Source organism: Polyodon spathula, chromosome 9, assembly GCF_017654505.1.
Source record: "Polyodon spathula isolate WHYD16114869_AA chromosome 9, ASM1765450v1, whole genome shotgun sequence".
NCBI lineage: Eukaryota > Metazoa > Chordata > Actinopteri > Acipenseriformes > Polyodontidae > Polyodon > Polyodon spathula.
The window spans coordinates 18243814-18256761 of NC_054542.1; the positions used below are offsets into that span (position 1 = coordinate 18243814).

The 12948-nt window shown below is 35.5% G+C and overlaps 1 protein-coding gene across 1 annotated transcript in view; it reads right to left on the minus strand.

Annotated features, from left to right (window-relative positions):
• The window catches only part of LOC121320460 (radixin), a 106653-nt gene extending 94273 nt beyond the window's left edge, over positions 1 to 12380 (minus strand). Inside the window, exon 1 of the mRNA XM_041258795.1 lies at positions 12151 to 12380. The gene's annotated coding sequence lies outside the window, so the exon portion shown is untranslated. The remainder of the gene's footprint in view (positions 1 to 12150) is intronic.
• Between the last annotated feature and the right edge of the window lie 568 nt (positions 12381 to 12948).

Here is a 12948-nt window from a genome sequence, read left to right on the forward strand (position 1 = left end):
GTGGTGCCCCTGGCTTAGTGGTGTTGCAGACTCTGGGGCCTTTCAGAACAGGTGTATATATACTGAGATCATGTGACAGATCATGTGACACTTAGATTGCACACAGGTGGACTTTATTTAACTAATTATGTGACTTCTGAAGGTAATTGGTTGCACCAGATCTTATTTAGAGGCTTAATAGCAAAGGGGGTGAATACATATGCACGCACCACTTTCCGTTATTTATTTTTTAGAATCTTTTGAAACAAGTTATTTTTTTCATTTCACTTCACCAATTTGGACTATTTTGTGTATGTCCATTACATGAAATCCAAATAAAAATCCATTTTAATTCCAGGTTGTAAGGCAACAAAATAGGAAAAATGCCAAGGGAGGGGTCAATACTTTCGCAAGTCACTGTACCTTTGATACCATTTCCACTTTAACACAGTACAATTTCAGTTAATATGCTTTAACTATAAACAACTAATGGTCATTACCACACAATTAAACTTTTCTGTGCCTATGCAGCAGTGTCAGGAGCTTAAATACAAGTATGATCTGCCAGTCTGAAATGTGCACAAAATGTTTTACTAAAATATGTTTGAGGTAATAAAATTGCCTCTTTCTGTACATGGACTCCTTTATATAGTTACCTGACAGAGTTCCACATATCAGATTAGTAAAGGGTTTATACAGCTATGGTGTCCCAAATATTGTCGATATATATATATATATATATATATATATATATTATAAATAAAATTTTTGACCATCAATTTCTGCGTCGTAAAAGAGCGATGCCTGCTAAAGGAGCAAAAGTGTTTGCAGATTTATATGAGGATGGAGAAATATTATTTTGTAAATTTTGCAGTCATTCTATTGACCATCAACAAGTTAATACAATTAAAAAATTAAGACCACATTTCTAGGCATAAACATAACGACAAGAAAACAATAAAAAAAATAAAAAAAACTGCTAAAATAGCAAAGCAGATTACGCTGCAATGCCACACACAGGATTCTTCACTGCAGCGGTGCCAGGGGTGTATACAAGATTTTGTTCAGGACTGTGCCTTCATTGATATCTCTATGTAACACAATTTTTGTTCCTGGGTAGTAAGTGTTATTTCCTAATTGCTTATGCCTCAAAAGTATAGAAAATGGCTTTTATTCCCCACAAACTTTGCTTTTGTGACCAGGACAGTGATATTTTGAAATGTACCTATTTCCAATGAGAAAACGGTCTTTTCGTTCACATAAAGTCAGAAAAAAACAACATATGAATCCAAATTAACGTGTATTTATACTAAAGTAATACAAAAATGACTACAAAAGATTTAGAAGCGAGTAGTTTTTCAAGATTTACGACTATACTGTAAATCACTTTCACGAATCAGCCCCCAAATGTAGTCTCCCATGCTGTTCCAAGCCGCTTTCTCCTTACTAGTGAGCTTCTGGGGAATTCATTGCACTCCAGGATCTTCTTTATCTGTGGTCCGACAAAGACACCGGCTTTGACCTTTGCCTCAGACAGCTTAGGGAAGAAGTCTTGAAGATACTTGAAGGCTGCCAACTCCTTATCTAGAGCTCTGAAAAATTGTTTCATAAGGCCCAATTTGATGTGCAGTGGTGGCATCAGCACCTTCCGGGGGTCCACCAGTGGCTCCCACTTGACGTTGTTCCTCCCCACAGAGAACTCGGTCCCCTGTGGCCAGTCCCGCCTGTGGTAGTGCGCCCTGGTGTCCCTGCTGTCCCAAAGGCAAAGATAGCAGGGAAACTTGGTAAAACCGCCTTGGAGACCCATCAGGAATGCCACCATTGCAGCCTACTGATGCCATCTCAGAAAAATGCAGATATGTATCCACTCAGGCAGCTAGAACTAAACTGAACTGGTGGGCTTAAGGCCCCTGTATTTATACTACTATTTATATTACTGGAAAGTAATAGAAGTTACTCCAAGTTTACTCAGCACTGACTCTATCTGGAATGTTCTGGAAAATAGGTAAATTTCAAAATATCACTGTCCTGGTGTGACAGGCTGGCGAGTGGATTGAGGCTCAGAGACAGAATAAAGGCAAAAGTAAAGTTATTTTATTAAATAAAATAATCAAATAAACAGGCACAAGGGCCAACAAAAAGAGGTTCAAAAATAAATAAAATCAAAATGAACTTACAAAAATAAACAGTCAGTTCTGGGTCTTCCTTTAATTTTAAGCAAAAAAAAAACTCTCCTACATAAAAACAAACTCTCAAACAAAAGAACACACACCAAACAGAAAAACACACTACTCACATTCACTCTACTCTCCTTCCAGCCAGGGCCTCTCCCCTGGCTTGTATGCCCCCTTAACCCCCTCCCTGCCAGTTCCAAGCATGTTCATATAGACGGGGAGTTCCCCGTCACACCTGGTCACAAAAGCAAAGTTTGTGGGAAATAATAGCCATTTTCTATACTTTTGAGGCATAAGCAATTAGGAAATAGCACTTACTACCCAGGAACCAAAAAAAAATTGTTAAACGGTGTATTCCATTTTACAAGGCTGAAAAACTCAAACCTTTTCTTCAGAAACATTGCCGGCAAGGCTGGGCACTCCCGAAGCAAGATACTCTAAGGCAACTCTATCTTCCCAGGGTCTATGAGAAACACATGGAAGCAGTTTTACAACAAGTCCAGCACAAATCAGTCTGCATTGTTGCTGATGAAATTACAGATGGGAGAAATAGAAGTGTCCTGAACATTGTTTTAAGTATGCTGAATTAATTTTGTATTCAATTTGTAATTTTATGAAAATTGTAGATTTTTGTAGTAATGCCCTTGCTTTTTGACTATTCTGCTCCCCAACCATAAAGCCATAAATAACACTATTAAACTACCACCATGTTTTTTTATTATTATTATTAAAATGATGATGAATAAACAAAGATATTTTGAGAACAATGAGAAGTGACTAACACACAAGAAATGGAAATGCATGAAGTTAAAGATCTGCATTTTACTACTGCGTGTAAATGTGTAGATCAAACTGTGTAAGCCGTTTTATACTAATGTTTTAAACAGAACTGGTAATTGTGTTTTTACACTATGATAAAATTGTGCATTTGTAATAATTACATATACTTAACCTTAGAAATATAACTGCCTTAGAGTTCAAATATATTGAAACTGTATTTCCAGTTTCAAACTAACTTTTTAAATTTGGTATTATTATTATTGCAGGTGTTGCTGGCGAGTACTTCCTTCTCAACTGTCAATTTTTTTCAAGAAACTTGAAGAAACCCTTCAGGAAGAGGTGGTTTGTGAGATTCCTTGCAGATCATGGGGCAGAATCACCCACAGTACCTCGTGAACATGTGCAGGCCAGGTAAAACACAGGGTTCCGGGCAGCAATCGACCAATCTAAATGGGTGTCATTTTATCAAGTTTCTTGAAGGAGAAGACAGCAAAAGCATGTCAGTGGAAAATGTGCTTAACATCTTAAGTGACAACTTTCACTTCCAGAAAATTAAACTGATACTTGCTATCGTTGTAGAAAGTGCAAACAGAATCTGCAATCTCATCACTGATTTGAAGGAAACCAAACAACCTACTGCTGCACTACTGTACAACAAGATGTCAGATTTCTCTAAATGTGAACTGTGAGAATCACCTTTGGTGACAGTTCTCAGGATCTTTTAAAGGAGTCCTCTCAGTCAAGCAGGAAATACTGGAGACATGTGTTTGAGAAAATGCATTCTGAAATTCACACCCCCTGCACTCCCGGTACTCAAGGCATGCCGTGTTCTCAAGTCCCTGCTGTGTCCAATGACCTGGCGATTATACTGTGCTAAATGGTCTGACCCCCACCAATGCAGCACTTCATGACGAATGGTGGATCTACATCAACACTGCTAGAAATGACACACTGTCAGATCCTTTGGATTTGGCTGCCTTTTGGAAAAGCCTGAGAAAACCTGTGCTACTGCTTTTTCCAATTGATTAGAAATACATTTGGTTGGTCCCTTCTAGTGTAGGCACAGGGAGATCATTCATTCAGTAGAATAACCAACAGTCACTAACAAGTGTGAAAGTCTCAGTGATAAAGCAACCGAACAACTTCATTTTAATGGACCCCTGTCTTGTGGATTTTGTTCCAAAATTGAACTAACAATTTAACTAACAATTTGCTTTAAGACTTTTCAAATGGTTTGCTCATAAAAAGTCAGACATTTCAAGCTACTTGTATTGAGAATCACAGAACTAAACAATGGAGAACTACAATTAGTATTAAACTGCAAGTTCCATGCTATATTTCCCTTTTTCTGGATATTGTAATGCCAGTTACTTTAAAAGTTAAGTCAAGTTAATTAAAGTTGTAAACTTAACTACAGCACAGTAATACTGTATTACTGGAGTCCTGTCTATTGGTGTAACACTACTGGGTGTTTCTTTTTCACTTGTCATGCCAGTAAAAAGCTACACTGATGTTTGCAATCATTCATTTAGTGGAATAGGGTTATATTATATTGTCAGCAATAACCTGTTTTTTCAAAACAGCTTTATTTGTTGACTGATACAGTACATTGTTACAAGTGGACTGCTTTAAGACTTAGAGCAAGAAAGGTTGTTTAAAAAAACTAACTGTAAAAATGATATTTATGTCCAATTCCCTTGTTAATTTTTAATAAATTGGTAAAAATGGAATTGGTCATTTTGAAAAACGGAACTGGTCCCTTTGAAAAATGGAATTTGCCATTTCCCAGAATGGAAAATCAGTAGCCCTACAGCTCTAGGTTAGTCCCCATTATCAGTCTAACATGTTCCAGTTAAACTAATTACCGGGATCATCTGTTTGGTACGCTGCAATCAGGATTAAGTTAGTACAGATTTGCAGGATATTCTCGTCCACAACTGAAGAACCAAAATCACTGGTACGCTGCAATTGACCCACTGGATTTAAAATAGTCCTGGGACATTCTATTTACACAACATTGTGTGCTACGATTGATTTCCATTACATGAAAGTAGATGTTGAACTTCATGCTGATTTGAACTCGGCTCTCGCCAAGATATGCACCAACTAAGACGTAGCTTGCAGTAAACTAATGTGATCCATCTGCATCTCCATTCATTTGCGTTGCTTTCCATCTGATGATGTAGATATCCTTCTGTCTGGTATCGATTGCTCAAGTGTAATGCTGGCTCCAGGGATCAGCTCATTTTGTCTCCCCAGCGCATCAGCATATATAGTAGCACTTTTACATTTTTATCCAGACATGAATTCCATGTTTAAACAAACCAATCATTTAGCTGCCTGGATGTCCTGTTACAACTTAATACAACTCTTATTTAACTTGTAATAACATAACTTTCAATTACATGCACACACATACTGGTATACAAGAAGAGCATTCATTGACTGAGACACAAAACAAATAGATTTATAATGGTAATATGGAAGAGGTTCCTAAAAATACATATAGGACACCAAAAGACGAGTTTGTTGGATCCTGTGCCTTAAAATCACAAGTACGTCAAACAAATGATCCAAACTACAGCTGAAATATGATGCAGTAATCTCACAGAGACCAGCACAACAGAACACTGAAGATGTGGTTTCTGCAGGCATCACAGATGAAGAATCAGCTGGGTCAAGCAAAAGACAAGGCTACAAATAAAGCAAATACTAAACTGCCAAGTTATTTCATCAACTTTTCAATGACAATCCCAATGTTGCTTATAATCTTATTGTTTTACTGAAACAATAAGATTACCTATTAGTACCACATATAACCATTCTTTATAAGAAGCAAAAATATTCCATCAATTTTTTTTGAGTGTTTTGAGCTAAAGGAGGCATATTCGTTGGATCTGGATTACCTGAAGAAGCATTTCCATAACAGAATTCCTTTGGTCAAACCCAACACTGGCACTCATGACAATCTTTTCATATATGATTTATAAAATGCATTGTAATTGAGGGCTGTGTTTGAAAGTTAAAAGGTTAGTCTGCTAGCTAGGAATTCAAAGGTAGTTCTAAAATTTCGAAAGTTCGTCAGCCAGAATTCACGCACTGCATGTTATTTTTATTTATTTATATTTCTTAACAGAAAATGTTTGACAACGTGTGAATACTATAAATCAGCAGTTCCACAGTTCCCAAACTGTTGTACGGGGTATGCAACACTGGTCTAGTTTCCAGCCTTGAGTCCATTTGCCAATGAAAACACAAATCTGCAAATCAAAGCTCACAGATTGTGTATCTGGCTGCGGGGCGCAAAACGAGCACTCTGGCATTAACTTAGCATTGTTAAGGTCATGTGATTTGTTCTGCTGACAGATGTAACCAACAGATAGTAAAGATTCAGTATTTTAAATGACATGCTTTTGGGATATTCATTTGTTGTGTATTCACAGAAGTTATTAGTTGTAATGAATCCATTTGTACTGTGGACTAGGTTTTGATGCAGACGTTTACTTTTTGTATAGAAACATTTTAATACTAACTTTTGTACTTGATAACATTCATTTAGAAATCGTTTTTGTGACTCACTTGAAGCTATTATGTTTCAATAATAACAACTGAGTTATTAATCAAATTCATTCATCTTGTTACAAAACTGATTTATTAGCATGTTTGGACATACTATTACTTGATTGATTCTGGTCTTGTTCACAGTCATCTTAACGTTTTAGGTTTCAAATAACACAGCACGTGTTTTGTTGGAAAATAAAAAACATTTTTGGACTGATTAAAATTTTTCTGCCGATGTATTTATTTTCAAAAGGTTTCTGTAGGTTGTGCTGGAGCTGCGCTTCACATTTTTCTTTTTTTGGTGGAGGGGATCTAGTACGAGGTATGACACAGGCCCGGTTTTTGGAATTGAACCACATACAGAGTGGCGTTTTGATTGTCCCTTGTCTGTCATAGGAATACGATGTCAGCACACGTGGGAAAGCTTGGATGCATTTTTAACATTGTGATTGGAGAGAGACCTGCTTTCCAGAACCTTGCAATTAAAATATAACCTGGTATTTTGCTGTACTAATATAACAAACTATGGGTGACTATTACTTTATATAAATTATCATGTTATGCAAGAATTGGCTTTCTGTGGTGATCTACTTTGTCTTTCAAATAGCAGATATCTATAATCCTTTAAGTGATTTATTTTAATGGAAAATATATATCCTGCTTGCTATTAGTTTTTTTGCAGGATTCATTCGTTTATCGGTAATGTAATCACAGTTTAGACTGCTCCTGTTCTCAGGGCTCTGGGCCGCTTTGCTTTTCATATTTTAAGCCCAGTTTTCTGGGATGAATGAATGTATGTATTTTATGAAACAAGCGGTGTGTAGTGAAGTGACTACATCTTCTTTACAGGGAGTACAAAGCGATCAGTTTTGTTCAAGGAATGTATAGCTAGAAACATGTTTCAGCTCGTTTCATCCCAGCCAGATATCCATGATGTAATTAAGACCAGATTTTAAGTGCCTGAATTGTAATTTAGCCATTATATTTTCGTAGTCCAACTGTTAAAACATTATCTATAGCCTACAGTTTAAACTATCAGGAATAGATAATGAATACTTTACCAATACAACAGTATTTATGTTAAGTTGTTGAAGGGCACTGGTCTCTTAAAACCAATAAGTGTAAAAGCTGATATAGGCCTTTTATTGTATTTTTGTTTTTGTGTGTGATAGGTGAATAAAATATATTGAACTTTGCCATTCTATTCATTTGAGGTCTGATACACCCCTACGCATGACTATATATTGATGGACATTAGATAAGCAAATGAGACGTCCTTTTTTTGGAATACCATGTTCCGTCTCAAAAATGTGTTTTAATATTAGCCTTTAATAAAGGCAAAAGACTGCTTTAATGAATTTTATCTGTATCTATTTCAGTGCAACGGAGTTTCTTCATTGTAATAAAGCAATCTTTTTTTTTCTAACATTTACATTTTATTTCTGGTTCTTCATTAAAAAATTGTGTTTTCTGGGGAGAGTAAAACAAATATATTAACTTTGATTCATGTACGAAGGGTTACTCTTAAATAAACTCATGATCCAGTTCTGGTGTACTTTATGGTAAACTGAGCATGCATGAGCAGAATATCCCAAAAACTGGTCTGAATTCGGAAAAGCAAAGCAACCCAGAATTTGAATACCAACTCGGCCCAGAATTTGGTACCTTATATGAAAAACAAAACTGTAATAGCGGGCAAGATATATATTTTCCATTAAAATAAATCATGCAAATGATTAGAGATGCTATTTGAAAGAAACAGATCACCATAGAAAGCCAATCTTACATTTGTGCATAACATAATAATTTATATAAAGTAACAGTCACCCATAGTCTGTTATATTAGTACAACAAAATACCACATTATAGTTTAATTGATAGGTTCTGGAAAGCAGATCTCTTAGTATTGACGTCATACTCCTGTGACAGACAAGAACCAATTAAAACGTGAGAGAGTTATGCAGTTACATCCCAAAAACTGGGCCTGTGTCATTCCTCTCTAGTACTTTACAATTCAGCATCAGGGCCTGGTAAATCCTAGGGCCGGCACTGTGTATGTATTATATTGTTGTGTATTATGAAAGCATATATAAAAAATAACATTAAAAGTATAAACCTGTACGCTAGGGGTATACAGACAGTTGATAGGTCTGGAAGGGGGTATGTGACAATCAAGTGTGGGAACCGCTGCTATAAATAACACATTAAATATCACTAACATGCAAAATTCAATCTTTTGATTTGTATAATGCACATTACTTAAACAAAAGTTGTTGTATTAAAATCCACTACCAAATCATTATACGCAGCAATTCTATATGGTGCCACAGCCATATATATAGTGCTTCCGTAAAATACATACTGAATACCTGGTGTACAAGACAGTGTATGAGAAGTGGTACAGCAGAGTATGTCTGAAATACAAAATATACACCAACAGGAACAATTTTAATTTTGAAAACTGAGCACTGTCCGTTTCTCCCCCCTCCAGCTCGTGTTATCCAGAGGCAAAACTTTCATTTTAACTTTAATATTTTTTCTATAGTGCAAGCTGTATTGAAAGAAATGTCTCAAAACTCCTCTTCTGTTTGGGATTTTTTTTGTTAAATGCCCAGACGACTTAAAAAAAAAAAAAAAAATGTTGAATGTAAACTGTGTAGCGACTGTTGATGTATCATGGAGGCGTAACCAATCTCCGGGTCACCTGACAAGCGTAAGCTCATATTATTAGCAGTCCTAGTAGTAAAATGTGACTGACTGATAACATGCTGGAAGGCTGACTTAAATAAAGCTTTGTTCTGCCTAAGTCCACTGCAGTTCTTTTAAGTGGTGGCCATGCAAGCTTACTGTATCGCAAGCCGCATCAATTACGTGTATTTAGATTATAAAAACAATTACTATTCTATACAACATTTTTAAACTCAATGTGAATGTTTTATACCAGTTATATGGACTACCTGAAAAAGAACACAATTTATTTTCACTGAAATATAAACAAGTTGCTATAGTAACGTCACCAGTAAATGAATACCATCAGTAATGTGTTCCGAACCTTCAAAGGTCAAAATGTACCCTTTGTTGCAGCTCTATAACATTCTAACTTTTCCAGAAGAAACTCACTCAGAATTTTCCACAGATGTGGCAATAGTCACAATTGTTGTTACCGATTACTATCATATGGTTGTATCATTAATATGACTAGTGGCTAAAACAAAGCGGCAGCGAAACGTTTAATATTTACTGCATAACAGTAATGCAAAATGACTGAGAAAAATCATAGAATACAGCTGTGTATTAACTGTAAAGACAACCTCAAAGCATGTGCTCTGTATCAAATAAGTATATCAAATGTAAAGACAAAAATGCAAAAAGTACTTTTTCTACTCGACAGAAACCTAGAAAGCCACATATGAGCAATTAAGAAGCGGGGGCAGATTTACAAATGCACAACAGATATTTATAAATATTCTTCAAAACAACACTTATTATTGCTTACGCGCACTACATATTGTTCCCAGTTTGTTTTTAAACACCAGCGCAATTTTTGTTTTGTCCAGGGCCATTAATCAACTGGGAGATTGCCCAGGAAGTTGTTCATTGGAATGGCTTCAGCTTGCTGACAACGTTAAAACAAGTAGAACTATGGCCAAAAGTTTAGCATCACCCTATAAAATTAACACATTTTTGGTTCATAAAGTCAAATGAAACCTGCTGAATAGTGTTACATTAACATATTGAATTACATACCGCTTTGCACTGTTTCATATACTTAACTAAAAAAAAAAAAAAAAGATTTTTGAAATGTCACACTTAACATGAAATACTGCACTACTATTGTGACTTCCACTCGACACTTGCAATATAACTGTAGTTTCTTTGATTACAGGATGTTAAAAAAAATATATATATATAGATAGATAGATAGATAGATAGATAGATAGATATAGTATTTTAAGGATCTCAATTGAGCGTGAACGTAATTGACATCAAATAAAACTAATGTCCTACAAGAAACAAAATATATAGATAGATAATGAATCAGAAGATTATGTCTAGATAGAATTAGAAATATCTTCTAGAATAGGAATTAATTTTGGCCACAGCTGTACAGGATGCATATTTTCTAAATAGTTAATGAATCAGTAAATTATGTCTATTTGGAATTAAAAATAAATGTTTAAATAAAGTAACATATTAAATAGGGTTCCTACACAGTCCATTTACTTTTTTTTGTACTAAGCAAGCATGACTACATCAAGCAATTTTGTATGGAACCCTCCAAAACTACCTACTAACTGAGGAAGACTGGGAAACAAGTCTAAAGACAAGACGAAAGTTGATGATAGCTCACAAATTTCAAAAGCAAATGAAGAATAAAAATAAACAGAGAAAAGGAGTCAAGGACATAAATAAAAATCAGCAGGACACTGGTAGTTCATGCTGTGCTGTGTGATTTTTAGACTCATTTGCTACTGATTACAAACCAGAAAAGCACATCAAAAAACTGCAAGACTGTCCAGGATACCATCCCGTTTAAGACTTGGTTTACCTGATCATACCGTGGCTGAAAGGCAGAGGCATTTGTCCACCGCACAGGGCCCACAAAGAGGTTAGCACGTCTCTGGATATGGGTACATTTGTCGTGGTCTATTTTGTTACGCAAGATCAATCTACATACCGGTAATTTTGACTCTATAGCTTATCATAATAACTACGCACAAAGCGTTAATGACATTCCTTGTAATTCTAGTAGTTATATGACTGGACACATAGCTACATGGGGGGTAGCTGTTGCTCTGTTTGACAACCCGATGAAACAGGAACACTTTCATTGTATATTTTATCTATAGTCACCAACAGCAGTTGTACAGAGAGGCCAGGCACGTGTTTATTTTATAACATTCGGAGCATGTCTACTTCTGTATTCTTATATGACACATTGGCCATTCATAAACATGTAACATTACTTACACAGAAGAACAGTAGCAGCGGTATGTCTCGTGTTATAGCGATACCACAACAATAAGGTTACTAACATGTCTCCTACGATTTTATAGATTGTAAATATAAAATTGAATACCAAAATGTACATTATGTAAACAAACTTTTCAATATTCGATATACAAAAGTAAGCATTTTTTTTACATTTTCAAAATACTTCTCTGAATTATTGTTCCGAAAATTGAACCTGGCATTGCAACTTAATAGAACAGAACACAGTTCTAAATTTTGAATCAAAAATTTTTTGTCTGTAATGTTTTTAGAAATAATACGTTGTTCTAAAGCTTCTCCAAGTAAACGGGATGGGGATTTCAGTCACAGGCAACTACACCTAAATTTAACGAACGTTATACGAATATATAATGTATATATATATATATATATATATATATATATATATATATATATACACACACACACACACTTCAAAGCACGTCTTTTTTTTTTTCCTTTTGGTGCCTAAAAAAAACAAGTTATGAGAATACTTTTCTAAGGCCTGTTATTAACATTTTAGTGCAATAGCCAGCCAGGCCTACTTAACACTAAACTGTCGGGAGCAAAATATACATTTACATACATTTTTTTTGGTTTTGTTTTGTTTATCTTTTTATCTTCTAATACACAAAAATACACATTGGTTGGTCAGATAACTTACCTGGGCAGCAGATTTTTTAAAGACCCAGTGAAAGTATTTTCCTAATTAAGAAAGTCTTTTTTCAAAGAAAAAATAAATAAATGTTTCTTCTCTTGTCGTTCTGTGTCTGTTTCCCCCTGTGTGAGTGGTGTTGATGGTGATGTTGAACTCCGTGCGTTTCACCACTAGCAAAGAAGGAGCGAGAGATTCTCTTCTTTGCAATATGGCCGTCTGTCTACGCCAGGCGTGGTCCCTCTGGCATAGCGAGGTAATGGGAGAGGAAGATCGACCAATCTCGTCAAACAGTTTAGAGTTAGTACAGTACCCACTCCCATTCATTCTGCATCCCACACAAGGTGAGAACATTGAAAATATTCAAACAAATGTAAATGTTTACACTGTGGGTGGCATCTTTAATTTTCAATTTAATTTCAAAATATAGTCTTGAAAAAAAAAAAATAATGACAGCAAATTTCAGTTGTGAATTGTAGCTGATATTTACTGGTCTTTTACTGGGATCTCAGCAGGTATGTAAATGCCACACCAGGTTCACTGCAAATGGATTAATTTAGGAGTGTACACAACAGGCAATTGGCTTTATAACGGTGCATTAAAAGGGATTTTAAATACTGTATATGTCACACATCACATTTTTCCATGCATGTGGACATTTCCCTAATCAGTTTTTTTTTTTTTAACCTTGGTATTAACATTATGCAGCATACTTTATTGAGAATATCAGATTCTGGGCTTATGTGCAGGTGTGCCTCTGTATACCACACTTAAATTTTTTCACATATCTGGAAAACTGCTTCCCCA